We start from the raw sequence: 27,085 nt of genomic DNA on the forward strand, positions 1-27,085 counted from the left end.
CCAATTTGTGGAGTGGGCTTTAAATCAAGTCAGACATTGGTTGGTTGCTCCTACAGGTTTGTGCCACCATTGCCCTAGCATATTTTTCAGGCAGGGCAGATTGTAGATCAAAGATCTTATGGCTGGGTTGATGTACACATTTCTCTTCTGGTAGCCTGCAGAGTACCTTCCTGTACTAAAGACATTAGAATGTTTTCTTGATTTATAATGCAAGACATTGTACATTCTTCAACTGTCCTGGAGAGTGAGTTGGTGATAGTTATCAGAATTATCAATGCTGCTAATCCTTTCCCATTAGGTAACTGATCTCCTAAGAATGAACCCCGAGGGATGCCGGGTGGTGGTGGTGCATGCCTTTAATCCCAGCACTCGGGAGGCAGAACCAGGCAGATCTCTGTGAGTTCGAGGCCAGCCTGGACTACCAAGTGAGTCCCAGGAAAGGCGCAAAGCTACACAGAGAAACCCTGTCTCGAAAAACCAAAAAAAAAAAAACAAAAAACAACCCCGAGGAAATTATACTAATGCATACATGGAATTTTATAATTAAGATGTTCATAATAGCTTGTGTATGGATATGTGATAAAGGGACTGTTTCTCCCAGGGATTTGGAGTAGGGGAGCAGTATTTTACACACAATATTTGATGAAGGGAATAGAACATGACGGCAAATGCAAAGAGCTAAGTATAAACTGTTCATATGATATACCTTAATTTTGACAAAGTTAGAAATGAATATTGAATAAACAAATTATTTAATAATTAATTTGTAAGTGGCTATATGATCAAAACTGATTTGGAAAGAAACTCTCAAAGTAATTTCTCTATGCCTATAAATGTTTTATATATGCCCTTCATGTCAACATGTATATTGTGGCTACCTCATCAACTCAGTTGAGTTTTGAAACACCCAGGAGACACATGTCTAGATGTATCTTGAAGGAATTTCCAGAGAGGCTCAACTGAGGAGGTAAGAACTTCCCTGAATGTCTGTGTCACCATCTCATGGGTTCATGTCCCTGACTGAATAAAAAGGAAAAGAGGAAAAGGCCAGCTGAATATTAGCATTTATTCTCTTCTTTGCTTCCTGGTCTGCATCGTGAAGCCACTTCCACCATCTCCACACCTTTGCTTCCATGATGGACTGTGTTTCTCCAAGCCGGGGGCTAAAATAAACCCGTTCCCCTTTACATTGTTTTTTTGTCAGGTATCTGATCACAGTGACATTCATCAATTTGTTCGAATTCTTCCTGGCATATCAGCACTGACAGTGAAAATGACGGCCATGGTTTGTTACTTAACTTTCTGAAGGCTGTGGAGATAAAACAAGACAAACACAAGGCTTTTGACACATGTCTACAAGTATAAGTTGCACAGTAACTTGTTCAGTTTTTCAAAAGTTAGTCTCTAGAGCTGGAGAGTTAGCTCTACAGTGAGAAAGAGCAGTTATGGAGCAGCATGAAGACCTGAGTACAAATCTGCAGCACCCACATAAAATGCCGGGCATGGCCGTGCATGCCTGTAGCCCAGCACAGAGGGTCAAACACGAGTGAATCCCTGTTCACTGTTCAGCCAGCCCAGCCAAAATAGAGAGTTTCTCGTTGATTGACAGACCCTGTCTTAAAGGAATTAAGTGGAGAGTACTAGAGGAAGACATCTTTCTTTGCCTTCCGCATGTGAGTTTATGAGTGCACACTCATGTGTGTGCAAAACATACACATGCACACTTGATCGATTAATTAAAACAATAAAATAAAGAAAACGAACATACAGATACATAGCACAAATACACATATGTACTTTTGTACATTCACATAGAAGAAAACAAAACACCATTAGGAGAGACACCAGAATGCAGTCGGCTGTTACAATTGTGACAGGGTGACCATTGTTGAGGGGTTTCGTTGTTTTCTTTGTATTTTTCTACATTTTATAGATGACTTTCATTTTAAATGAATATGTATTTCTTTTCATATGGTAATTGATAGTAAAGGGTTTACAATAATAATATCAATAACATCCAAGTTAGGCTCCATTCTGAGCCCTTGAATTTCCTCTTTACTCTTGACATGTGGGAGGTGGTTCACAGATAAGAGTACATGTTAGGGAAAGATATAAAGCCATATTGATCATCCTTACAATGTACTCTGTGCTGGCATCTTCTATTGGCTTCGGCAGATCCCTTTCTGCTCTTCTCTGCTCATCTCAGTGCCCCTGTGGACTGATGTGGAGAGGTTTGCTCTACAGAAGCACCTTTGCCCACTGGTACCAGCCAGCCCTGGTCAAAGCAGTGTATATACACCTTCAGGGTCTGGGAAAGTCGAGCTCCACAGCTCCTACCACTCAAGGACTTCCTTCTTCTAAGGTCCTAGTGAGTAGTTTCCCCACCTTGTCCCTTCAAGTCTGGTGGCAATAGAGTCCTTACTCTCCCTGCTCCATAACTCTTCCTCATTCCTTATCATTTTCTCTCCTCATTCCTTACCACTTTTTCTAAGTGTTGCCCAGATCACTAAAGTCAACCATTTATTGAATGTCTCTTTATATCTGAATTCGGTCAAGTTTCCTGCTGAGCCAGGGATGCAGAGATACGTGGCTATCCTATCCCAGAGTCATCATATACATCTGTTATGGTTTAAATGTAAAAGGTCCCCTGCTGATGGATGTGTTTGGACACTTGATTTCAAAGTTTGGAGCTGTATGGGGGAGTTGTGCAACCTTTAGAAACAGGCCTAGCTGGAGGAAGCAGGCTGCTTGGAGGAAGATCTTACGGAGTACAACCAGGATTGCCTGGTTCTGGAAGAATCTCTTTCCACTTCCTGGCTGATGCCATGTAAGGAGCACCTACAAGCTCCTCCCACCAGGTAGCTCACTGCTTCTGCTTCCATGCCTTCTCCCTCATGATATACAAACCCTCTCAAAGCACGAACCAAAGCAAACACTGCCTCCCTTGTGTTCCTTTAGCTGATATTTTGCCACAGCAATGAGAAAAATAACTAATATTGTATCCCTGTTCACACTCTACCTGCTGAATCCCTAGGGCTCTCCCCTAATGTCATCCTTGCTATAAGCACAGTGGCTCCTGGGTCTTCACCAGACATCTCTGCACTGGGATCAGGGGATATGATGGGACCTCCATTGAAGGGACTATCCATGAAGCTGTACTCTTGGATAGTCTGAGTGGTGTCGCAATGTCCAAGCACAGCCCAGATGTCTAGCCACTATAGCTAATCCACCATTGACCCTTCTCCTTTCCATTCCTGATGTATTGTCCTCTTTGGTTTTTTAATTCTCATATGCACTCTCTGGGAGTAGTTAATCCCCAATCTGAGGAAACTTTCCTCATCTCCCAGTGTGTCCTGTTCATACCAGTTCAGTCTTGTGCTCCTTTAGTTCCAGAGGTAGCTACAGCCTTCTCGTCACCATCTCTGCAAAAGTTCTGGCCCAGATCCTAATGGGAAGTGGGAGGTGTTAGAGCGTAGGAGAAGAACCAGAGGATAATCCCAGCCAGAAATGCCGATGAATGCTATGCAAATTGCTTATCATGTTCACATATGTGAAACAACAGTCTTGTGCTTTTTCTAATGAAAATATGACTTCAAAGCTACATTACATGTACTTTGACCTTCTCTGTGATGTGTAATCACTGCCATTTGGAAGAATCCTATGGAAAGCATCTCATGTGACACTTAAAAGATGGATCAGCACTCTATTCTAATTCCATGCAGCAAGTGCAGTTATCATTGGTCCTTCTGTATCATAATGCTTCTGTCCAGTGCTGATTCTCCATGGCCTGTCTGGCACTGGCTACTTTTCTGAGTGGGATGCCTTTATGTCTACTTACAGGGATTCCTTAATCACTATGGAGCCATGTTCATAATCTATTTCTGTTTAACAAACATCTCCAAACTTAGTTGCTTATTATTTATTATAACTCATGATTTCAGAGCTTAGCTGGATAGTTCTTTTTCTGGTACTCTTTGGGCTAACTCATAGAGCTATGCATCAGGGATGGCATCTCAGGGCTTTGCTAACATGATGCATGTCATCACAAAGTGGTCTCAGATTCCTGGAGGATGAGAACAGAAGCCTCAGAAAAGTGTCATTACTACCACATCTCATTAGCCAGAGTATGTTCTAGAATCAATCCAGAATCTAAGAGACAGAAATACATCCCTGTTCTTCACAAGGAGGAGCCACAAAATCACAGTGCCACAGCACACAAAAGGTGGAAAATATTGTTCCATCTTCATAAACAAGCTAACAGACACAGGGGGGATTAAAAAAAACCCTCTAATTTTCAAGATAAACCCTTAGTTTAAAAAATAATAGCCGGTGCGGGGGTGGGGGGTGGCGGGGCGGGTGGGGGGCACGCCTTTAATCCCAGCACTGGGGGGGGGGGCAGAGGCAGGTGGATCTCTTTGAGTTTGAGGCCAGCCTGGTCTACAAAGCAAGTTCCAGGAAAGGCGCAAAGCTACACAGAGAAACCTTGTCTCGAAAAACCAAAAAAAAAAAAAAAAAATAATAATTTATCAATCAGGTGATTTTGACAAATTTCATCATAACATATTATATGAGTATATGATATAAAACAATAAAAGAATAATAATTAAAATTAAACTAATGTACTTCTTAAAATATAACATTCCCAATACTCTGGAAGTTCCCTAATGCTTTTTTATAGTCAATACTTCTGTTCCTCAGTGGTAACCATGGTCCTGAATGTCTTGCTAATTGTTCCATTGGACTATTTATAATTTTGTCACAGGAGTTGGTATGCTTAAACTATATATTTCTTACTCTCTTTGATGAACACCACATGACATACATCATTCTTTGACTTGCTTCCAACACTCCGTGTTGCTTTTGTGGCTCATCCACGTTTGTGCAACACTGTGCCTTTTCAATTTACACTTCTATGGAGTTTTTGCTTGTGTTGATGCACATCAACTAATTTATACTTTCACTCTCATTGGACTTTGGGTTTTTCTTTTACATCTTGCTGATATGCATTTGCAATAATTCATTTAGAGTATATAACCTAGTCCTAAAGGAACTTTGGAAAATTATATATTGTGTAATGTACTTCTTAAAATATAACATTATATACTTATATACTATAAGTCATGATGAAATTATAATTTGTCAAAATCACCTCATTGATAAATTAATGATTTTGTAACTAGAGATTTATCTTGAAAATTAAGAGAAGTGTTTTATTCACCTTCTGTCTGTTAAACTGTTTCTAGAGATGGCATAATCTTTTCCACAATGTTTGGCTTTACTAGGCAACAGCAAACTACAACTTACTCCCCTTCTAACATCCTGTGAAAACTCCCAATGCTTTATCTCTAAGCCAACATATGATCTCTTAAAGTTATTTTTTCCAATTCAGTGATATGAATTAGTATGTCACTCTGTTTTCAGTGGGCATTTTATTCACTAATGGGGTTGAGAATATTTCCATAGACTTATTGATCATTTCTCTTTATTAGTCTATAAAATGTCTATAGACTGCCAGATGGTAGTGGTGCATGCCTTTACTCCCAGCCCTCAGGAGGCAGAGGCAGGCGGATCTCTGTGACTTCAAGGCCATCCTGGTCTACAGATTGAGTTCTAGGACAGGCTCCAAAGCTACACAGAGAAACCCTGTCTCAGAAAAAAAAAAAAAAAGCCATAGACATATTTTGCCTGTTTCTATTGTCTTTCAGCTATTCTTAAGAAATCTTCATACTCTCAAGATACCACCCAGTCACTTATATTAAAATATCTTTTTTCCAGCTTATGGGTCATTTTTTACAGTTGCCAAATTATGTTTCTTTCTAATGTCACTAATTTCATTTAAAAAACACCCCACTTCTCTGACTACAACCCCTTGTCTTTGAACCTCAACTCTTCCTGAAAAAATTCCTTTTCTATTCTTCTAGAGCAGTAGTTCTCAATCATTATAATGCTGCAAACCTTTAATACATATTGTGGTGACCCCCAACATAAAATTATTTTCGTTGCTACTTCATAACTAATTTTGCTACTGTTACAAATTGTAATATAAGTATCTGATATGAGACTTCCACGAAAGGGTTGTTCAACCCCCAAAGGGGTCACAACCCACAGGTTGAGAACTGCAGAGCTAGAGACACTTGTGCAAATAGGCTTTGGAAGGCCTACTTATTGCCCAACATCTCAGAAAGTTACAAATCCTAGTTTCTTGGGAAAGGCCCTTTGTCCCCTAAGTTGTGCCATGAATTGGCCAATCTACAACTGGAGTTAGCGAACGCATCAGCAAACAGAGAGCGATGACCTCCACGCTCCAGAGCTGGAATGAGGGACACTCCCATCACCTGCTGCCAGCGAGGAAAGAGACAAGAGTGGAGAAGTCACACATACCCTGGGAATCACCTCTGGTGAGTTTTCCAGTCTCAGTTGATTTTTATGTTCTTCCTCTTGCTCCTCATCACTTTTCTTCTCTCTCCATCAACAAGGTCTTGCTTCCAAGCCCGGGCAAAGCTGGCCCAGCTCAGCTGTGTAACTCAAACCTTGATAGGAACTGTATCTTCTGCCCTGATTTAGACCTTTGCAAAGCACACCACACAGGAAAGTACTTGCCTATCAATCAATATGGATTTATTTTGTTTATTTTCCCCTTTGTGTTTGGCATGAAAAACATTAGACTCTACAGCCTTCTGAACCTTCCTCCCACCATCCCTCGCATCCGGCCCCTTAGGGTTCCCACCACCTCCCTAAGGCTCTTCCCCACCCCCACCTCCATTCCCATGCCCATTTCCACCTCATCTGACCTTCTTCCTTTCCCATCCCTGCAATATGGCACAAAGATCTCCAGATAAATAGTTAGGTTTAAAAAAAAACAACAACAACATGGAAATATTCCTCCAAGCAGCTTTTGAAACAACCCTGCAAACTGCCTAAAGATTGGGCATTGGGCATCAAGGAAAGCTTAGTAGGAACAAATGCAAACAAAGAGTGCCCCAAGCTACTGCAGTCCTTGACTTCCTGTTGCTACGATAAAACACCAACCAAAAGCAACTAGGGAGAAGAACAATTTGTCTGACTGGTGAGTTACAGTGCATCATCAAGGAAAGCGAAGGCAGGAATTCACAGCAGGAACTGAAGCAGAGACCATGGAGACATGCTGCTTACTGGATTGCATCTGTAGCTTGCTCAGCTACATTTCTTATACAACTCAGGACTATCTGCCCAGGGGTGGCACCGTCCATGATGGGCTTTGCCCTCCGATATCAATCATTAACCAAGAAAATGCCCCATAGACATGAGTATAGGCCAAAGTGACATGATGGAGACAATTTCTCACCAGAAGTTTTCTCTTCTCAGATGACACTAGTTTGTGTTAACAAAAACTAGCCAACATGGCTTTCCTGCCATAGCAGCCAGCAGGAAGCTCCTGTGGAGCTAATGGTCTGGGTCTCACTAGTAGCTGGTAGAGTCCAAGGTGGGGTAAGTTCTTAGGGTCAGGGCTGCAGGTCTTGAGTGAAGCTCTAACCAGTGGGAGTCACTGAAGACAGCAGATCCCTAAATGTCTGCACCACTTTGCATCTCATATTGCCTTGTGGCAAATTCTGATATTGTTTTCCTTATCTATATTTAGTCCTCAAATTCTCATATCTCTTATTACAGTTACATATTCTAGCTTGCTAGTTGCACATCAGTTCTTGTCAGAGCAGGGACCCAGATCCATACCTCTTACATAACACATCACACTCTACAGATGCTCAATAAATACCAATCCAGTGAAATCATGACTTTTAAACAACTCTCCAGCTTTCTAAAGAAAGATCATAATTATTCCTTCTCTTATAGGTAGCTCCTTCAATCCTGAATAATTATAGATACTCTTCTTGAATTAATCTTTCTTGTTTGCAAAAAAATGTATTTCAGCTACAGAAGAGTCATGTTTTAAAAGAAGCAGATATTTAAGTTTTTATGAAGGCTTTTATATTTCATTTCCGTGCTAGGCAGATGAGACTGTATTTTCTTGGCTGTCTTGGGTGAAGCACCCCATAATCCTTGGGGTGCTTGAGACACTCTTGGAGGGACAGCAAGATAAAAATGATCTTTGTCACAATACAAAGAAGCCAACTTAGAATGAGTGCTTACAGCTGGGCAGTGGTGGTGCAGCACTCGGGAAGTAGAGGCAGGCGGATCTCTGTGAATTCGAGGCCAGCCTGGGCTACAGAGCGAGTTCCAGGACAGGCTCCAACGCTACAGAGAAACCCTGTCTCAAAAAACCAAAAAAAAAAAAAAAAAAGGAATTAGTACTTACATTCCAAATCAAAGATGGGCAGAACCAATGGCACCTCAGCACTGGCTGTCATTGTATTCTTCATAACATGCACTTGCCATTTTTTAAAGCCAGTTTTACCTGAGTGTCCTTGATGAATTAGTAAGATCATTTGATTGAGTCTTGGCCATTGATAACACATCTTTTTAATGCCTAAGTGACGAGTGAGAACGTCACACAAATCACCGCCGTTTCATTACGAATCTAAGGGTTTCTTGGGGGGAATGCAAGCATGAAGTTCAACTGTGGGCTCCATTGTTGGCTTGTCGTGGGGTACCACTTGGAACTGGAAGGAATGACAGGCAAATTGGGGGTGTAGGACTTGGCAGATATTTTCTCCAAAAGTAAAGAAGTGAACCTGTCATTTCAAAGGAAGTTTTAAAGACAGACATGGCAACGTACCTCAGTAGCCCCAACACTCTGTACGCTGAGGTAAGTGGGTCATAAGCTCCAGGACAGCCTGAGCTACATAACTTTCTCAAAAACAAAGCAAAACAAAATCACACATTACTGAAGAGAAAGTCAAACCTGAAATCACTTTCACAACTACACTCAACCATCACCTAACAGCAGGGGCTGGGGACATGATCAAAGTGCAAGACAAATCACTTGGTCTTACAGCACATGACCACTTAATATGGGTTCAGATTCCCATTGTAACTAACTTCTAAACAACTAATTAATACTGGGCTGGTGAGATGGCTCAGCAGGTAAAGGTGATTGCTGCTAAGTCTGACAACCTGTGTTCAAGCCCCAGGACACACATGGAGAAGAAAAGGAGTAACTCCCATAAGTTATTGCCATGGATGCAGTGACATTTGTGCACACACGTGACTGAATATGCATGCATGCATGCATGCACACACACAAACACGCACACTACATAAATACTTTAATAATGACTGTGTTTTCGTGTGTCATCAAAGAATAACCACACTTGTTTATTTGTTTCAATTCTGTGTATGTGTGTGTGCCGATGTGGATATGTGCACAGAAGTACAGATGCCTGTGGAGACCCAAAAAGGGTGTCAGGTCCTTCAGAGTTGGAACTACAGGCAGTTGTGAACTGTAGCATGAATCTTAAAAGTTCTTATTAATAAAATCAAACCTGAGGCCAGTTATTGAGCTGAATGCTGGACGATCAGAGAAGCAGAACAAGCCACAGCGACCTCACCTTGCCAATTCCTCAGCTGGTCCTGTTTCCTCAGACTGGAAGCCTCTGAGTCCACATCCAGAATGACTCTCATTCTAGCAGAATGAAAGTCTAGAAGCCTGAAAGCTTAATCAGCCAAATGCTTCTAGTTTCTGGCTCTCACACCTTATATACCTTTCTGCTTTCAGCCATCACTCCCTGGGATTAAAGGCTTGCTTTCTGGGATTAAAGGCATGAGTCACCATGCTTCGCTGTATCCTTGAACAGATGGATTTCTGCCTCTGGAATGCTAGGATTAAAGGCGTGTACTACCACTGCCTATCCTCTATGTTTAATATTGTGGCTGCTCTGTCTCTGACCCCAGATGAGTTTATTAGAGTGCAAAATATTTTGGGGAGCACAATACCACCACAGTGAACCACCCAATGTGGTTGCTGGGAATTGAACTTGGGTGCTCTGTGAGAGCTGTATATACTCTAATCACTGAGTCCCAACAATGATATAAAAAGACTGGAAATACTTTATATAGTTCAGTTATAAAACAGAATTGCAAAAATATAAAACAATGGCATTCTAGCTTTTAAAAATACAGTTACTAAAATTGTTCATTTGTACTAATATGTAATGGATTTTTAAAATAAATTTTACATTAACAATGGACTCTTGTTGGACTCTTCAAAACATTTTAATTTTTATTACAGGGACCAAAAACCACTTGGTAGGCCAACTCAACTTGTAGATCTGCTTATTCAATCAGACTTACTGGTCCAGAGTAAGACGCACTCCCTATCTTTTAAGTTCAAAGCAGATCATTTTGCCCGTGTGCGCGATCTACCCGTTGTCTGTGCTGGCTTCTGTGGCATGTTCTTGTGGGTTCACATGGCTTGACTGAGCAACAGCTTGTTGCACTGTACAGAGGAGCTTGGTATTACAAGAAAACACCGAGAATCTGCCTTTCCAGATCCTTCATTAAAATGTGTCGGATTGCCCTCTGCACTTATTATTGTGAAAAGCATCTTCTTATCTATAAAAACTTTCTTTTTCAAAGACAATCACCTGCCCTTAAGTAAACTCTGCCCCCAGTTTCACAAAACCTTAGCCTAGGATTGTCTGCCTAGTGCGGTGTCATCAAAAGTTGATGTCAGTTAGAGTCCACTGTGGTCACAGTTTCTCTTACGAATCCGCCTGAGTCTCCTGAGAGGACGATTTCCCCAAATAGTTCATGATTAATTCAGCATCCTTGTTCTTGCCGCTCAAGTGACTTATTGAAAGGGTCTCAGTCAGAGATGCTTCGTATTAGAACAACACTCTGTTTGAAGTACTAGCTTATCTTCTGTCTAACCCTGATGGTCTAGAAGGTACATGCGTTTCTGTGTCTGCTGCCTATAGAATCCTCCTATCATCCCCTGGAGTCCTCCAACCTGCAACGATTTCTTCCACTGCGCTCGTGAACATTGTGATTTTTCTTCCAAAATGTGCAAAGTTGGTGACATTTGTTGCTCTCAAAAGTATTTTCAACGTCTTCAGATCCCCTTTTGGATCATTTTCTTAAGTAACACAGGAATTCATTTCAACTAGCAGTTTAGGGCTTGTTTCTTTTTAAAATTGGTATATTAATGGTGTTTTTTCTTCTTTTCCTCTCCCTGTAGTTCTGGATTCGAGCATGTGGTCACCGTTATGTAACAGTTCACCCACAGCTAGCCTTCTGTAGCTACTCCTCATCACCACTCAGAACAAAATGCATTGTATCTATTGCCTTGTGGGATTAGACCGGCTTTTCTAAAAATAATTTGTCTCATCCCAAATTCCACACTCCTGTAGGTGGTCCTGATGCAAGAATAGTAACTGCACCGTGTGTAGATCCTTCTTTAGGGATATTCCCTAGTTATTATCACTTGGTCTGACTTTGTCCCTTCTCTCCTTAATGCAATTAAGAGTTCAAGCTCCTCACTGAATTCAACAACTATGTGTCAAGCACACGCTGGAATAAATCCTGAGAGAGGCAGTGTTATAGTGAACAATATAAAACTCTGAACACACGAGGTCCTCTGATCTCCACCTAGTTCAGTCCACAGAGGAGGAGGCGATAGGCTGGCAGGAGAATTGGCACAAACACAAGACTTTGGGAGCACGGAGGAGGCCAGCAGTTATCCGAATTGCATTCTTGGTGACAGCTGTATTTAAGGTTTTCAATAATCCACTTTGTTTAGCTCCTTTTTTTTCTCTGACTATAGCAGTCTGCTGGCTATGAAGCCCACCCAGGTAACAAGCACAAAGATGTTGCATAGATTTTACCCCCCAAAAGTCCCAGTGGACAACCTCTACTTCCCAACATGCTTCCTCTGGCAGGTGCTTCAGTGGCCATGTTCTGTGCTGCCTTCTCTAGTGTGTGCCTGGAACTCTACTACACAAACCCATTGTGGCTGTCCCTGTCATGGGCCTTTAGAACTGGGCCCTGCTGCTTTTGCTACCACCACTCACCTTCTAGATGCTGGGAGTTATTTTATCTTTGAGGTCTTGGAAGCCAAATGATGTTTTTGTTTGCTTGTTCGTTTTGTTTTGTTTTTCAGCTGTTAGGATGACCTATATGTCTACCTATCCCCTTCTGGAGAAGACAGTGGAACAAGTTTCCCAGAGTCAAACAGGGGCCAGAAAGATGACCAGAGCCACCACCATGTGTCAAACACTCAGAAAGATTTGTTCTCTCCTCCCAGTAAATTCACTGTCTTCCTGCATACATATAGATTCCAGAGCTTTTAAAACTTTTTTTAAAATTGCATTTAGTTATTTACTCTCTCTCTCTCTCTCTCTCTCTCTCTCTCTCTCTCTGTGTATGTGTGTGTGTGTGTGTGTGTGTGTATGTCTGTGTTCTTCCCTAGTATATACTCACATAGTATATATTATATACTGTATTTATTCAATACACTCAATATAGATATTTTAAAATATTATTGTTTAACAACCTTTTTCAGAAGCAATATTGCTGTCAGATTTATCCTGTAAATTAATAATTTTTTCTTACGTTTCATGATATTTCATAATGTGAATATACCATAACTTTTTTCTTTGTGTTTTTGAGACGGGATCTTGCTATATAGCCCTAGCTAGGCTGAAACTCATTATGGAGACCAAGCTGGCCTTGAACTTGCTTCCATCCTTCTGCCTCCGCCTCCCAAGTACTGAGATTATGGGCATGTAGCACCCTGCCCAGTTAGATGATTCAAAACTAATATAATGTTTCCTCTACTAAGAAATGTTTATATTGTTTCCAATTTTGTCTCTTCTTTTAAATGACTAATTGCACACAAGTACATTTTTATAGCTAATATAAAACAATAAGATTTTAAAATTCCCACAAATCATATTGCTCCTCATATACAATGCTTTGGTATCATCTATACATTGTCCCCATCATTTATCAAGAGCATTTTGTAGCCTGGCAGTTATATTCCTTTATTAGATGAGCAGTATATCCTTGAGATGTGGCTGTTTCCCCGGGGCAATGCATAGGAGTTTAAGAAGAAAGAGGGGATGGAAGGGAAGGAAGGCAGAGGACAGACAGGCCATGCACTTTAGTATGCCTCCAAGCACTGTCTGCACATCTTTGCTGTGGGTCCAAGGCAGCAGAGTGCTTAGGAGATCTCAGTCTGGTCAGGGAGCCAAGCTACAGACTGGTGGAAAGCAGTGGCTGCAGGAAATTCTTTTTCTTAGACTCAGAATCCTGCAAATCAGGAAAGAGTCAGAATGTTTCAGATTGTTTGCAAAAAAAGGGGCATCACAAGTCGTCCCCCCCCCTTTTTTTAATTTAACCTTTCACGTGTCTTTGCACATAGCCATGCAACTTGGGCCACAAGCAAAGATGTGAAAAATATTGGCATACTTAGGTTTATTTTTTTTCCTACTGATTTTGATTACCCTGAGACTAGAGGCCACAGGGTTGTGAATTAACCTTTTGGAGGTTTAGAAACCACAGAAAGCAGAGGTATGCTTCTCAACCAAGGCCTCTGTATGAGTCAAAGTTCTCTAGAGTAGAAGAATTTATAGAATATGTATAAAACATATTCATTTCTCCTTCTTCTAATTCACAGCCCTCAAATTTACAATCACATGCTTCTATATTTGTCTAATATTTTTGTGTTGTGCACAAATTGAGAAATAATTGCTGAAGTGGCAACCTGTTTAGTGAAAATTCTGTGTTGTTTGCTTCTTATCCACCCTTACTCTTGAGAAGCCCTTGAGAGAGAGATTTATTAGAATTACTTATAGTCTGTGGTCCAGCTAATCCAACAATGGCTGGCAATAAATGAAAAATCCAAGAATCCAGAAGTTGCTCAGTCCACAAGGCTGGTTTTCAGGATATGCTGGAATCCTGAAATAAACTCTAATGCCAGTTAAAACGGGAAGGGGGGGGTGCTTACTGGCAAGATGACAGGAAGCAGGCAAAGAGCAAAAGCCTCCTTCTTCCATGTCCTCACACAGGCTTCCAGCAGAAGGCGTGGCCCAGATTAAAGCTCCATTTTCCTGCCTCAGGATCTGAATCAATGACATGTGTCCTCCTACCTCAAAGGTCTGGACTAGAAGTGGATTCACCCAAGCAAAAATAATCTCTCAAAGGTGTGCCCCCATTTCTGGATTGTAGCTCATTCCAGATGCAGGGAAGCTGACAACCAAGAAGAGCCACCACAGCCTCCTACATCAGCCATCCCACCAAATACCAGCTATATCACTGCAGTTAGCTGAGACAAGAGGGACCAGACAAGCTACCACAAGTCTGAGCTCGAGCCAAAAAATACGTGCATGGATGACTTAAGACCACCGTAAATAATACACTTGTATTTTAAGCAAATACATTTATGTAGCAAAAGAGAATTGATGTACAAAATTCAATGGAAAAAAGAGAGCTTGCATGACAAGTAATTTATGTCATCTTACAGTCTTACATCTTAACAAAAATCTTATATCATATATATATATATATATACTGAATATAGATATGAAATATTAGCTGAGTCCAATAATCACAGATACAAACATACACATACATGAGATTTGTCACACAAATCGCCCTACTGACAGAGAATGAGGAGGTGTTTCTAGCTTCCTTTTATTATATATTATTATATACACATAATAACATATTATATATATGGCAAAAGCAGATTATTATAAAATTTTTTAGCAAGTTAGTAATGGAAGGAAATTTTAATCTTGTAATGGTTCTCCTCCCCCAAAGTCACATCAGATAACCTGTTCAGTGACAAAATTTAAAAATTTTCCTTTTAAGAAGATTGAGATTATGCTGTATACTATCACTGTTTCTTGATCCTTTTTAATATTTACTTTTATTTTTTGTTATGTGTATCCTAACATGTCTGTATGTGGGTGCAAAGTAGGTGCCCATGGAGGCCAGAAGTGAGCATGGGATCTCTTGGAGCTGGAGCCATAGGCAGCTGTGAGTCACCTGATATCAGTGTGATGAGTCAAACTACAGTCCTCTGCAAGAACAGTAAGAAATCTTAACTGCTGAGCCATCTCTCTAATCTCAACTATCACTATTTCCACTATGCAACATTATAGAAGTTTTAGTGCAGCAAGCCACAAAAATAAAAAGATAAAAGTATTTGAAAGAAAGAAAATAATTTATCATTCACAGGCATTGTGATTGTGTAGTATAGAAACATTCAAGAATATCAAAAAACACTACAAGTTTAAGATATTTGAACATGGGGTACAATACAAAACCAATGGAAATCATGCTGTTTTTCCGAAGAATACCAGTAGCCACTTAGAAAATAACACACTTAAAAATAATCACCACAGTGAAATCCCAGCCTATTTCTGGTTGCTCACTTACCCAGGCCATAGAGATGGGCTACTCATCTATATACGTGACATGAAGACTACACCAGCATCTGCTCTGATCAGCACTGTAATTCCAATGTCCAGCACACAGTAAGTACTACCTTTTCTCTAACACATTCCTAAAGACCAACTGCCCAGGTTTACTTGAGACTAAGCGGCTTTCCAGAACATAAAGCATCCAGTGCCTTCATCTATGAGAGTCCTAAGGAGACTAAGGAAACTGATTATTATTCCTGTCAACAAAATTCAAAAGGAAGGGAAAATCTGAGTCTCTACCACTAGCAAAGAAGTAATTTACTGCTTATAAAAGAAAATGAGCCCGACATGGTGGTGTACACATGTAAACTCAGCATCTAGGAAGCTGAGGAAGGAGGATCTTGTCAGTTTGCTCTGCACAATGAGATTCTGTCTCACAAAGCAAAACAAAACAAAGTGAATGAACTTATACTGTCATCATTTGGGCAAAGAATTAACCAAATAAAACTAAATTTAGAGTTGGGGTATCAAACAGTGTCTCACTAAAATAAAACTATAATAAAAATACAAGGGCATTTGGGAACATAAGGTAACATTCAAACCACCAAAAACTATGTGAACCTTAAATATGAGATTCTTCCCACATTCTCCTTAACAGAATCTCAAAGTGAGAAACATAAAGAAATTTTCTTTATGAAATTGCAAGCAACTGTAATATCTTTTCTACCAAAAATAACCCACACAGATCAGAAGACCCTCATTGCTCTGGAAATAGCTTCAAAAGAATACTCATCTGATGAAATAACTATGTAAGATGAGGAATAGAAATGATTAATTTGCATTACATTCAATACTTGAATAATAATTTTTCTAAGATACCCTCAATAGCACCAGGGAGTGTTACTTCAAAATAATATTCATTACAGTCAAAGTGTAGAGGAGGTTAACAGTGGCATGTTATTCAGTAAGTAAATACGTGCTATAGTGTGAATGTATGTGTTCCGCCAAAATCCATATATTGGAACTTAGACCCAAAGAGATATGTTAGGTTTTGGAAAGTAATAGGAGTGATTAATGGGAACAGGGTTTCTTCACATCATGATAATAATATTCTAAAAAAGACTGTAGTATTCACTGTATAACCTTGTGAATATAGGTAGAACCAAGGAACTATACACTTTAAATAAATGAATTGTACAGTTTGTGAATTATACCTTCCTAAAACTGTTAGGGGAAAAAGAACAGTGGGTTAGGATGACAGCATGTATACATGGCCCTGAATCTTCACCCCTGCCTGTATCCACACCCTTTGCTACATGTCTTTCCATTTCCTCTTACCAAAGAAATAGAGTAATTTCCTTACCTGTTGAACCTGGACTGATCATGTGATTTACCTTGTCCAATGGGATGCAGGGAAGTGAATTGGTGCCTTCCACTTGACTTCACCTTAAGAACCTATCTAGATTATCCACAGAGAAAGAGAAGCATGTGGCACCAAAGGGCTCTTCATTCCATCTAAGGTCACCCTAAACCAGCCAACAGCCTGTCAGTTCTAAGACAAGTGAATGAGCCAGTTGTAACCAGTAAAACTACTAATCAACCCACTTCTGCTAACTTCCAAAAATGTAAAGTAATTGGATGTTTGTTGCCTTAAGTCAGTGTGTTTGTGGATTATTTTCATCATTGTGTGTATATGCGTGTGTGTGTGTGTGTGTGTTTGTGTGTATGTGTGTGTGTTTGTGTGTGTGCACATGCACACCAATATAGACAACTACTACACAAGCATAACATAGGATTCAGATATCATCTCAGGAACTTGAAGGGAAATGGCAGAGAAAACAAGCAGTAATATCCAGAGCTGTCTGGCTACCCAGTCCCGTATGAAGAGTAGGAGATGTAGATAGACGTGCATTCAGTTGTGTGTGTAAATGCATATGTATGTTAAAATGACATTTTAAAAATACAATGTATTCTACTTAGTGTCTACAACAGACTACAGTGAAAGTCTTGATGTAAGAGTCTGGCCAAACAGTATCACATCAATGCTATTCTTACCCCAAATTTTTAATCTTATTTTATTCATGAGAAAATGTCAGAGTAATCCAGATTGTGGGGAATTTTAATAGAAAATTCAAGACCATGAAAGAACAAAAGGTTAAGGAACTTTTCCAGATTTGAAGAAAATTTTAAAAATGACAAGTTAAATACAGAATCTTTGTAGTCTACAATCTAATATATATATATATATATTACAATCTAAAAAATTTTAATGAGAGATATAGACTAGTTAATGATAAATAGTGTTGGATTGATAATGATTTTCTGGGTTTTTTTCAAAATTGTTTATCAGTTATCAACATTTGGGGAAGCTGGGTGAAAGGTCATGTGAGCATGCTGTGCGCTATTTTTGTAACTATAATTATTTAAAAATGAAATGTTTTCTAAAAGGCAGGCCAAATGTAATGTGATTGATTTATAATTTTCAAAGAAGGGCCCCCAGAAAACTGTCAAGAGTTATTTTCCCTAAATAATTGGTTGACCCAAGGGGACTAGAGCAGTCAAGGCTACGGAAAATCCTTGTTCTTGGGGACTCTTTCACAAGATAGACAGAAAATGTACACTATCCCTTCAGTGGGTGCTGACTACTGTGCAGGCAACAAAGCAGGATGAGGGAGAAGACTGGATGAGCTGTTGTGGGAGTCCAGCTCCCGCCTTTTGAAGGGTTCTTAGGTGGAAAAGAGAGGAATTAAGAAATGATAGATAGGAAGATAGACATAGTGACGAGAAGAAAGACAGAAACACAGGATAGCTTCGGGAGGGCCTGGATCAATACCCAACAGCCTTGTCCTTTATTGAAAAGGGTTTTTTATAATATGCCAAGGGGAGCGGCAAAAGACCTCCCCCTTGCAAGATCAAGCACACTGTACAGCCAAATGTAGACCCTTCCAAACACCTGATAACCACGCCTGTGGTCAAATCATCTCCTTATGCAGCCCTGCTAGGTAAAGCAAGAACAGAGTCTCTGACACTGAGTAAATTCTCACTAGCCTCTGTGGGCTCCCACAAGCTATTCTAGATAAGGTGGTCAGGGACCCATCTCAGGACATATGTATCATTTATATGAAACAAAACTGTGAAGATACGGGCAAGCACCACTTATGCTAGGGAGGAAAAGCCCAGCTCGTCCAGAGTGAACATTTCCAGGTTAGTCTAATACAACAGTGTAGAATAGGGAGGGCCACTCATGGGAAGAAGTTTGTGTTTCAGTTTATATACAAATGAAACTGGTTGGGTGGTTTTACAGGGGGTGGAATATGATATAACAGACTTTTTAAAAACATCATTTCATTTTTTGGTGGGAAATCCCTAACAGGAAGACAAGGGTGGCAGAAGGGAAGCCTGTTTGGTGGGAAGTGGTGAGTAGTTCTGGATAGAGATTTGTTGGAGAGCGAGTTGAACAAGTCATTGATTAGTTATATGTGTAGGGTGTAAATATTCTGGAATAATTATGTTTTTCTTGCTCAACTTGGGTGGATTTTGGTGCCATTTAGCAAAGATTGATAGAGGAACAGTTTTCTGATAGGGTAGTGGAAGATGATGTCAACATTCTGTTCTAGAAATAATAAATTTGAGGTATTTTAGGCATTCAATATTTCACATTTTTGTGATGATTACATAACATATATAAATATACATATTATTTTTGGAGCTTACATTTTGAAAAAAAACTAGTGAAGTTGTAGCATATCCAAATGTACCAAGCCAGGGGATACTTTATTTATTCAAATAAAGGCTTGGCAATCTCTCCTGAAAAAGTCACTGAGGAGAGCTAATATACAAGACCAAATAACTCCACCCTAAAAACAAGCAGTTGTACAATTCACAAGTAAAAGTGAAGTCTGAAATGTGTTCCCAAGGATTACCAATGGTATGCATCCATGAGTGGACCTTTACACAAGTGTCATCCATCACCCACACAGACAAAACAGTTTGCAAGAGAAAAATCAACGGAATTGCACAGCTATCCTTCAAGTATAGGGAAGAGATGCTGACCATGTGGTCAATATACAGAGACAACTGTAATTTGACTTTCTCTGAAGTGTCAGTGCACAGGGAATCCAGTGACTATGGGAGGGCGGTTATTAAGTAGACTATGGCAAAACAGAGTAATGGTGACACTCAATAACCTGTGCTCTAATTTTAGTCCCACCACTTACTTGGGTAACTTTCCTCAAGCTCGGTAACATCTCTATGCTTCAGATATACATGCTTCTGTTCCATAAAACAGGCATAGTGCCTCTTTCCTCCCCAACTGTGGATGCTCAGACCCCTCCCTAGTAAACATGTGGCATGGTTATCTCTATGTTGAAGGATGCTTCCAATGGAGTAAAACGTGCAACATGCTCACACTCTCCTCTTAGGATAGTCCTTGGGAATAAATAAGCCACCATGCATAAAGTGCATAAAGTGAATATGCAAACAGGCAGAACGTAAGGGTCGGCGGTTATTATTGCAGTAGCCTTCTTAGGAGGCTTCCAACTTCTGCAGTAATCTTTACTCTCCCAATCATTTGAAGTCAATAAAATTAATTGCCATGTCTTTGGTGATGAGATAGGAAAGGAAGTTGTTTTGAACCTACCATTGCTATTTGGAAGTCACATAGTCTTGATATCTGGGGCCAGCTACCATTTACTACTTGGCTATACATATATCACTTTCTATTTGTATAGTGAGCTTTTAGGGAGTGTTATTGAGAAAGAAGGGAAGTAAATCATGTTTTCACTAGGTTTGGATTGCATTTATTTGATAAAAAGTTATGACAAGGATCTGAGTTTGTGGGGTCATTTTCTGAGATAAGAGGAAGTCAATGTCCTGAGCTTATTCTGTTCTGTGCAGACACAAACAGTTATGGTAACCAGAGGGCTGGATCTTAAGTTCATTTTGTTTATTACATTTTTTTGGTCTGGCTTGTAAATATTTGATATTTATAGGCTAAAATGGAGATTGAATTTTCCCCCCAAAGCTAGAGGCTCTAAAACAAAACTCACCCAAAGGCTACTGCTCACAGTGACTGGTGCAAGGCCTCATGTCTAAATCTGAAAACAAGCATCGCCCCAGACAGTCAGATTATACATTAGATAGGGCCCCATCCAGAGGCCCCATCCCAGCATGTCAGGAGAGAGACTGGACAAGTGCAAGGTGGCTGAGAAGTAGAGACAATGGCTGGTAGAGGAGATATCTGAGTTTTAACCTAATTTCTCAAAGCATATTAATTGTACAATTTGGTTTAAACAATGTATACAACATATTCCTTTCTCCTTCTTCTAATTCAGAGCCCTCAAATTTACGATCCCATTCTACTATATTTGTCTAATATTTTTGTGCTGTGCACAATTTGAGAAATAATTGCCCAAGTGGCAACCTGTTTAGTGAAAATTCTGTGCTGTTTGCTTCTTATCTACCCTTACTCATCTGAAGTCCTTGAGACCCCACGATTCTATCCATGACATTCGGGGCACATATCTCTACCTCAGAAGGCACCTCACTTCATGACAAGTTGAATAGGTTGGAAGTGGACGGCATGAAGTTTTAGTATATCAATAATGTCTGCCCATTTCACCTCCCTAACACATTTCACCTCCTTATTCACTGTCAGCTTTAGGGAAAATGGTCCATTATTTCACCTATTTCATGGTAGAGGTCCATAGCTTCTGCCTCCATCCACGCATAAATTCATGTTCGTAGGATCATCTATGTAGTCTTTATGGACCACAAAATGTTCATGCAGAATCATCTGCACAGTTGTTTCTTTAGCTCCTATCTCTGTAAAGAGTATGTATTTTTATCACCAAACTTCCTCTTCATTGTTGTAACTGAGCACTCTTGAAGCCCTCTTCTCCATCTCCCTTAGAATTACTCATTCTCCACTGTCTGTCTTTTTGATGGCTACAAATTGCAAAGTATTATTTTCCCTGGAAACAAGGTAGATCATTGCATTTCCTTAGCTATTCCTTCTCTGCTAGATTAGATTGGTATTAGCTGTAAGACTGGGATCCCAAGGCCTCAGAAGTCATGCCCTGTGGGTCCTAGAGGACTTCAGAGTCCATCATTTTCAACCTCATACAAGCCATTCTGACCCCTTCTCTCCATGTGCCTACCATATTTACTAAATTTAGGACAGACATTCCTTTCATATACCAAGATTCCTGCCCAAGACAGAGAGCAGGCAGTGTACTCTACAGGGTTAGAGTCACATTGTCTCCACTCAACCAGACAGCTTACTTTCTTGTTGAAGACGCAAGCTTTGCTCTACTTTAGAGGTAGGGTATTGAGATGTCCCAGATTTCTTCTGTGTGGAGGGGAATCTAAGCAATGACAGTTGAACCCAATATAACAAAGTTTAGAAAAAACCCACATGAAGAATGCTGGGCAACTGCTGGACCTGACCATTGTAAAGACAAAGACCAAAGAGAGAGAAAAAAATCATCCAAGTTGGCCAGGAAGCATCCAGCCACCCACAACCCTGTGATGTGTAAGAACTTGGGCTGCTGTCTCTTGGAGTGCAACCACAATTACAGATTCAAGGGCCCTCATGGATGGTGGCCAAGTTTTCCTCCAAAAGCCCCATGACAGCTAGGCATTCCTAATGAGTTCTTGGTGCTTCTAATCACCTCCTGGAACACCAGAACCATTCCTAGATTTAACTGCACCCAGCGTGACCAGGAGCGCACAGGGACACAGGGACCCCAGTTTCGTTTCATCTCAACCCTCTGGGTCTTACAATCTTTCTTCCCTGTCTTCTGAAATGTTCCCTGATCAGGAGTTATTTTGTAGACGCAGTCTTTGGAACTAGGCCCCACAAATCTGCAATTTGATTGACTGTGGTGTTCTTTAATGAGCTCTGCCTGCTGCAGAGAGGAAAGGTGAGATAACACTTATTTATGGGTATAAGGATGAATATTTAGAATGTAGTTAGGACTTATGCTGGAAGTAAAAAACTAAAAAATTTTAAAAGGAAAACGATTGTATCATGGAGATAGTTTCAAAACGTGGGTCCATCATTTCCTGCCTGAATGGTTTGGCCAAATTGCTTAACTCCTTTTCCAAAATGGCAGGTGACATGCCAATCACTGAGAGCTGGACCAGGAAGCCACTGCTTTTAGACATTTCTTTAAAAACAAACCAACAGTGGAAAGGCAGTACAGATGGGAGCTAAACAAAAGTTCCAGTCCTGGCTCCAATCCTGTTCATCCCCCTTCCCATAAACGTGGGAGCTTCTTGGGCAAAGTTACTTAAGTTCTCTTCACGTTTCCCTGTATGTAAAGCAGACATACTATAATACTTGCTTATAAGATTGTGGTAATATCCAGGTGGTGGTGGTGCATGCCTTTAATGCCAGCACTTGAGAGGCAGAACCAGGTGGATCTCTGTAAGTTTGAGCCAAGCCTGGTCTACAGAGCGAGATCTAGGACAGGCACCAAAACTACACAGAGAAATGCTGTCTTGAAAAACAAACAAAACAAAACAAAACAAAAGATTGTGGTAATAATTAAGTGGGGCATTACATGCAAAGCTATTAACACAATACGTGGTCCACAGTGCACATTCAATAAGAGCTAGTTGTCATTGTTGTAGTTAATCAAGTTTTTTTAAAAAAAAAAAAAAAAAAAAAAAAAAAAAAAAAAAAAAAAAAAAAAAAAAACAAAACAAAAACCCCAAAACACAAAAGTCTGCACTGAAAACTGAATGACTAGAACAGGTTAGCTGAAGTGATTATGGGAACTGTGCAGCTCATGTGTGAGACCTGGCTTAAATAGCCTATGACTTCTCTGATGGAGAAATTCCAAACCAAGGAATAATAGCATCTAAGTTTTGAAATGATAACTGAAGAGAGGAGCACAGTTTCATTCACTGCACTGAAGAAGAAAAAAAATCCTTGGGCCAATTATCTTATCATCTGGAACAGCTAGTTTTAGAACAAATTGAGTATATGCAATTTGTTTAATTGAAACCCAAAGAATAACACTTTCAAAGTTGGTTCTATATGACACCAATCCTTTAGAAACACATCTAAGAGATATTGATTTAAGATCAAAAATATTCACATAATTCTATATAGTTAATGTCCTTCCTACTTACAAATCTGCAGGATTCACATCAGTATTTTAAAGACACTTAGAATTCTTCCAGAAGCAAGGCAAATCAACCCTAAACCAGGGTTTTGTTTCATTTGATATTTTCCAAACTATTTGGCCAGGGACTGTTCTTTTCAATAACTGGTCAAATTTAGGAACACACTTCCTCAGATCTAGAAAGGTTTCAGAGGCTGTATCTGTCCCTCTGCCTCTACTGGAGAGTAGAGATTTCCATCTGAAGTCATTTTAAGTCATCATCATTGTGACCATAGACGGCAGCTACTAAATCACCACCTCGTGCCTCATAAAGAATCCCAAACTGGATGCACCATTCTGAAAGCCTCGACAGTCAGAAATAACTGGGATTATAAGAACAAAACAGTGGGACAGAGCTGAGAACACAGGAATAGGAGACCTTGTCATAACTCACCATCACTGCCATCAACATTGTTGAGATTGTACTGTGCAGCAGATACTTCAGCAAGGACCCCTAGGAAAGAAATAGGATCATCAAGTGATACAACCCAGTTCTTCACCACTCTTATCTGCCTGTGCATGATTTTTTTCATTCCTGAAATTCCTATCCCTCCGGAAATATGTATTTAAAAAAAAAACACTAATATGAAAACTTTACCATTTTGGGAGAAGGTACTTATACATTTTACATAGTAGTATTTTCAGGTGTCCTAACTCAACTCATAAAGAAGAAATGAAGGATATGTCTTGGGATTGCCTCAGGCTTCCTCTTGTTATAGGTCATGTAGCACTCCTCTGATATGTGGCTTCTCTGAGTCTTGGTTTCTCACTATAAAAGGAATGTGTGAGCCTCTGTTATCTACAAAAGTCCTTCCGGCTTTAACATTTTATGATTCTAGGATCTATAAAAATCTCATTATTAGAAGACCAAGGTCAATTTTTGCTATTAATCAAAAAAGCCAGATGTTCAAATATAAACAACCAGATGCTCAGGGAGAGACACACACACACTACACACACACACACACACACACACACACGCGCACACACACACATACGAAGCGAGAGAGTAAGGGAGGCACAGAAAGACATATACAATGCAGAAATACGAGGCCAAAGAAGAATTCATGGAATACCAGAAATAGGATACTCTGTTTTGGTTTTTAGCATCATTAAAGGACAAAAGACAGTCAAGTGGGACCATTTCATAACCACAGTGCACAATATACCCCAAGGGAAAGAAATGAAAATACTTCAGAGTTGAAAGAAATATTTGCTGGGAAGCTGGTGGGAGATTCCCTTTCCTAAGTCATCTGGGGTAGAAGACACAGAGTTAAACACGAGGAGTATTCCATCCCTAAAGCAAGTGCAAGGAATAAACACAAAACAGAAGATACAGTGGAAGGCAGAAGGGAAAAGAAAGATCAGGGAAATGAGAGGGTCCAGACAGCACAGGATAGCCACCCTTCTTGCCCCTCTGAAAAGCAGAAATAGTCGTACCCAGCGCATTTAACCGTGACGTATTCTCCTCTCCCTAGAGTGGTGCTGAGACCCGATTTCAGAAAGAAACCTGAAAGGAGAGGAGGGGAAAGAATTTTTCTTCACTGTAAGGCTTTACTAATGATAATAAATAAAGGATGTAAAGTGACCCACCATCTATAAGCTCTTTTCAAGAATCAGACTATAGGACACAGGTTTACCCGATTTTGAAGCCTGGCTCACCACCTCTTAGCTAGGTGACCTTGTTTTATAATTCCTCCAGGCCCAAGTTTCTCATCCAAGAATAGTAATGCCATCTATGTTGTAAGCTTGATACAAGATTATTCATCTGAAGACTTCAAATTCTTGAAAAGTAAGACCTCGATAAATACCATAGACTATTACAACTATTATTTCAAGCACTTTACATTCATTATCCCATTGTTTAATTTTCAAATAATCCTAGGAGTTAGGCACATATACTAATATCACCAGCTACCATCCAAGACCCTGCAATTCATGGAAGTTAAGTGTGTCCAAGGTCACATGGCTCGTCACTAACATATTTCAGAACTGGAATGGTTTAGCATTCATAAAGGCACAGTTTATTGAAGGTTTAAATTCATGTTTAAATTTCACTTTATATGGCAAATAGTGCTATTTTCATTAATATATAAAGTTGGGTTATGTTAAAATTGTTCTGCTAGGGTCACTGTATAAGAGACAGGGGTGGGAGAAAGCAAAACCATAACCATTGTTCTAATACAACTGGAAAGTAAAGATGTCCTCAGTTATGGTCTAGTTCAGACCAAGAGGACAACTAAGGGAGACAAACTGAAGTGGGTGTGGAGGCATAAAGAGAAGGAGGAGTCAAAGATCGCCAACTTCAAAGGGCTCCAGTGGTTGGTAGTGACAGGTGGAAGTGAGGAATTGGGGAAGGATTTGGGCAATGTGGTTCATCCAGGGATGTTTCAAAGATGCCTGGTAAGTATGTGGAGAGTGAGTGTGTGCTTTGCGAATGCAAGATTTTGCCACTATTACCACTACTTGTTTTACACTTATTATTTACTCTCTCTCTCTCTCTTTGTGTGTGTGTGTTCATGTGTGTGTACATGTCTGCACACACAGAGGCATGCCACAGCTTGCATGGGGAAGTTAGAGGACGATTTACGGGAGTCAGTTCCCTCCTTGCACCCTATGGGTCCCAGGGATTCCACTGGAGTCATCACATTTGGTGGCAAAGCATTTTTGCCCATTGAGCTATCCTGCTGCTCTCAGTTTGTGTGTCAGTTTCCTTTTAATGAAATGAGGAGCTGATCTAGAACTAAGTCTTTTGCTCCCTTCCAACTTCCTAGAAAAGGCATGTCAGTGAAGCTGGGAAAGTGGACCGTCGCTTTTAGAGATCAAATATTGAATTATAAATTTGTTTTCAAGTAAGAGAGAAAAGTGGAACAATTACTGACTTTTTAAGGTTAAGGAAAATGTGTCTTTTAAGAACTGACTTTGACAGGATAATATAGCCACACATAGAACTGAGCAACCTATATATTAATTAAAGCAAAGCATATAACGGTGGTAGTTAAGTAACCTTTACTTTTGGATAAGGTTTAGTTTGTATTGTGTGGTTTGAAGGTGTTACAAAAAAGTCCAATGGCTAAAAATTGCCTTCCCAACCCTCTTAAAATATTGCTTCAATTTACAACGTTAATATTAATTTCTTCAAATGTTCTTTATATTGTAGATTGCACACTTATCCCACACTCAGAAACTACATGTTTTCTGATAAATTAGTGGAATAGAGTACAATCTAACCGTTACAGTCACCCAAGGAGACCATGTTTTGAAGGGTCGGGAAGAGATTCCTTCAGAGTGCATGCCACTGAGCTAGGTTCTTGAGATAAAAGGTCAAATGCTTCATTGTCTCAAGATGCTTATGTCCTGAGAGCAGGCTACATAATACTTGTGGGTCTAGGGGAATTTTGAAGGGTAGAATCAGGGACTAAGAAAGGAAGAAGGTAATGTATAATAGACTGGACATTCTGAAGGCTTTTTCATGCTCCCAGTGAATCTCCTACAGACCTTCCATTTTAAGCTGATAGGCTTGATATTACATGGGCTTAGAGTACTATAAATCTAATTCAATGACTTTGAGTTTTCTGAAATTTAAATTACTTAAGTTTTACTATATCAGAA

The 27,085-nt window shown here is 39.9% G+C and overlaps 1 long non-coding RNA gene across 1 annotated transcript in view; it reads right to left on the reverse strand.

Moving 5' to 3' along the window:
* Positions 1–778: 778 nt before the first annotated feature.
* LOC114702434 overlaps positions 779–27,085 on the reverse strand; it is a 31,203-nt gene continuing 4,896 nt past the window's right edge. The window contains exons 3-5 of the long non-coding RNA XR_005091704.1: positions 24,914–24,983; positions 23,868–24,242; positions 779–1,309 (exon numbers count right to left, since the gene is read on the reverse strand). This is a non-coding gene — a long non-coding RNA (uncharacterized LOC114702434). The remainder of the gene's footprint in view (positions 1,310–23,867; positions 24,243–24,913; positions 24,984–27,085) is intronic.

This window comes from Peromyscus leucopus, chromosome 1 (genome assembly GCF_004664715.2).
Source record: "Peromyscus leucopus breed LL Stock chromosome 1, UCI_PerLeu_2.1, whole genome shotgun sequence".
In the NCBI taxonomy this organism is placed as follows: Eukaryota; Metazoa; Chordata; class Mammalia; order Rodentia; family Cricetidae; genus Peromyscus; species Peromyscus leucopus.